Source organism: Ursus americanus, chromosome 16 (assembly GCF_024610735.1).
Source record: "Ursus americanus isolate L20-20 chromosome 16, mUrsAme1.1.p, whole genome shotgun sequence".
NCBI lineage: Eukaryota > Metazoa > Chordata > Mammalia > Carnivora > Ursidae > Ursus > Ursus americanus.
In genome coordinates, this window is record NC_142142.1 from 49,028,337 (window position 1) to 49,032,218 (window position 3,882).

The window sequence follows — 3,882 nt, forward strand, 5'->3', positions numbered from 1 at the left end:
TTGTCCTCCAGTTCCTAGCACAGAGCTTCAAAAACCCTTGGAATTTCCTGAACACTAGAGTATCTTTTGTTATTCATGACTTGCCTCTTTCATGCTTCTTCCAACCACACCTGAGTTTATGCTAATGTTATGACTCACGGGGAGGAACTAGATAGTTTCAGATTGAGGGCTGGGCTGGTCTTCAGGAAAACCAACCACGGGAGAGCCGGGAGTCGGAGTCGATACTTGAAGGCTTGATCTCCAGGGAGAAGAGAGAGGGGCTGGAGATGAAGTTTAATCAAGTGGCTGATGATTTAATCAATTGTGCCTAAGCAGTGAAACCTCCATTAAAACTCTGAACCAGGAGGCTCAGAGAACTGTCTGGTTGGTGAGCGTGTCTCCGTAGCTGTCCTGGGAGGTGGCTCACCCTGACGCCACCGGGCAGAAGCTCTGGTGCTTGCAGCCCTTCCACACCTGGCCTCCTATTCCTGTTCATTTACTTACTCACTTGTATCTTTTATAATAAAACAATCATAAGCATACTGCTTTCAGTGAGTTCTGAGTCATTCTAGAAAACTGTTGAACCTGAAAGGGGTGGGGGTCAGTGTGGGAACACCAGAATTAACAGCCGGCCGGGAAGAAGTGTGGGTGGCTCAGGGACCCAGGACTTGCAGCTGACATCTGAGAGGGGGGCAGTCTCGTAGGACGGAGCCCCGTGACCTGTGAGGTGTCAGAACTACTTTGAATGGCAGGACAGCCAGCTGGTGTCAGAGAACTATGTTGAAAGGTAGAAGTGGGGCCTGCATGCTGCCTGGCACCCCAGGAATCCCTCTTCCAGCCTCTCGATTCCCTGCCCAGCGGAAGAGGACTCCACTTCCCCAAGGAGGGCCACTATTGCACAACAATGGGAGGGCCTGGGGGTAAATGTCTTCCTTCGTTCTACTCTTGGGAATGGCAGTCCGTGTTGCCTATTATTTCCCTGTTTGAAGGGCTACCTTATTATCTCAACTGGTCTGTAAAACCCTTCAGAGTTTCCGTAGGTTCTATGAAGCGATCGGCTTGGGATGGCCACCCAGGGGATGCTCAACTGTGTTGGTTGGCACGGGGTGGCTCGGTTTGTATTAACTTGTCCTTTGGGGAGAACTTCCCCTTCTCCAGCCTCCCTCCCTTCTGCAGGAGCCCACGAAAGCCTCCATGAGTGCTCAGAGGGTCCTCACCTGGCTTAGGTCCTCGAGTCTCCTGTTGGATGGAGAGGGACCCCTGTGGATAAGCATCGCACCCCCAGCGTTCGGTGCTGGTTGCTGTTTCACCTTTTACCGTGGACCATGCCCCTGTCTGGGTGGTGGTGGCTTGATGAGCCGCGTACACTGGAAGCAAAGTGGCCTGGCCAGGCTCTCCCTTCCTGCTACATAGGAGTGGGAACGCAACAATAACTCACATCGGCACACCGCTCTGCAGACCTCGAGTCCTTTCCCACGCTGAAGCTCCCTTAATCCTCCAGCTCAGTGTTTCTCTCGCCAGCCCTCCTCTTTATAGTTAAGAAACTACGGCTAAATGAAGTTAGGGGACAGTTAGCCAAGGAAGAGGACTCAGGTCTTCTTACTGCACATCTCTTGAGTTTCTGTTCCACCCCGAGTGATTCACCTGAGGACAGAGGGGGTGGCAGCGGCTGGGCAGAGGGGAAGGGTGGCAGCCTCAGTCCCTCTCCTCTCTCTTCTGGCCCCAAGCTGCAGCTCCTCCCTTACCTACTCCAACCCACAGGCCCATTTATGTGCCTCCACCAAGCACTGCTAAGGGTGGGGATGGCAGGGGAGAGCGAGTGGCTAGTAACCAGCAGCTCCCCCCCCCCAGAAGGATGGCACTGGGATTGGGGGGGGGGCACTGCTGACATCGGCTGCCCTCCCTCCCTGCAGCCCTTCCCTCGGCTCTGCCTCTGTAATTAATCTGCTCCCCCAGATGGCTGATTTAGAAGAGGACCAGAAAGGGACTCCTCAGTCCCTTCTGGGCAAGTTTAGCAGAAGCTTAGCTCTGGTGTCCAGCCCACCGACTTGGAGCAGAGAGTGGGAAAGAGAAAGGCCACTTGCGTTACTTGCCTTCTTTTAGGCTTCTCTACCACCAGAGTCTCAGCATGGTCGCCTCATCTGATGGCACAGTACGCACTTCCTGCCTGCTCCTTTCGGGGCCCCCGAGACCCCAAGTGCCGTCAGCGTGGGTCTTCATTGGCCAGGGAACAAAGGCCGGAGTGTGATTTTTAAAAGTCCTGTTTAACTTGATTATAAAACCTTCAGAAAAGATGAGCCAGGAATCTGAGCACAGGAACACGATGTGACCTGGCAACCTACCTTCTAATGCAGGTGTAAAGGCTCCTAGAGATACTTCCTTAAAAAAACAGTGACGGAGCAGAGACCATGAGGGTACTGAGTACGCCCAGCAGAGGACCCGGAAAGCGTGAGGCATGGGAGGGGGAGCTCCTACACGGCTTGCTGGGGACCGCCTCAGCATCCAGGACCCAGCATCTTTCTTGTGCTGTGTCAGGATGAGCTGGGGACAGCCTGTGCCGTCCTAGCTTCCATATGACGACAACCCTTTCCCCACCTACCTCATGTTTCAAGCCAAAGGGACATTTTAAGTGGCTCTTCTCTCTCAGAATCCCTCCCCACCCCTCGGTTCGCAGCTCTCTCATCTTAGGACCCCCTTGCTGGCCCTCTTCCCTGAGTGGCTGGGGGAGAGCCATCCAGCACTGCAGGGGAGGAAGGTGGGAAGGCGGCCTTGGTGGAGGAATGGGAGCTAAAGAGTAGATGTTTTCTGATTTGAGGGAAAATCTCAGTGAGACCAGATGGAAAATCCGACTCGATTTGTACAGATAAATTATCTACACTGTGGCTTCGTTGGAGGCAAATAACCCGCATTCATGTGGAGAACACCCCCTCTTCTATTTGTCCCCAGGCTTTCAAGAGCTCAGAGGGAGTCATGCAGCCTCAGAAAGACAGCTCATGGGATAAGAGAGGCAGATGGTTCTGGGGAATCTGGTGTTCCCATTGAGCTATCCCGTGCATGTGCAGGAAGAAGCCGAAGGCTGACGGGAAGGAAGGCAGGAAGGGTCCAGATGCCCCTCCACCAGCCTCTTCGTTCCAGCCGCCCCCCTCCCTGGGGACACTGAGAAGTCCCAGATCACTCAGGCCTGGGGAGTCTGCTCCACAGCCCTCTTCACCCCACACAGCCTGGATTCGCTCCACGGAGTTGGTGCCAGGCAGCCATGGGGGCGATGAAGAGAGGGCAGGGCCACTCCACAGCCTAGCATGTGTGGTTTTCTCAGGGACTAAATGCCACCCCAGGTCCTCCTATGGGATCTCCAGAACCACAGAAGGACTGGCTGGATGGAGGAGGTGTGTGTCCCAACTGCAGAGGACAAGGGACTTGCTCAGGTGACACCAGTGCTTCGTGGAAATGCCACTATCTGGTCCTAGTCCCACCCCTCCCCCGCCCCTAGGGCTCTTTCCAGATCTGCTGCCTGAGCAGGTGGCCTCTCAGATGTTGGTCCCTGAGGTTGAGCCCTGGCCTGGCTCAGGGGTGTCCACGGCCACCCTCATAATCCGCGCACGGGGTGGGGAGGTGGGGGGTCTTCGGCATGAGCTCTAGAGAGGCATGGAGGACTGCCACGACCAGCTCCCCTCTCCCCGGCGGCTCCCCCTCAGGGGCGGGCCGGCTCCAGCCCTAGCTGTGCCCTGGCAGCTGTCTGCCGCTGCCAGTGAGGGTGATTGCCATGTTTGCGGCTCCTTTCCTTGTTTGGAAAGATCTGGAGGCAGGTGAGGCTGGAGGGGAAGCGGGACTGACAGGTTGTGATCAGACTGCTCGGAGAGGAGTCTCCAGAAGACTGGCTGGCGGCTGGAGGCTGCGCCCGCC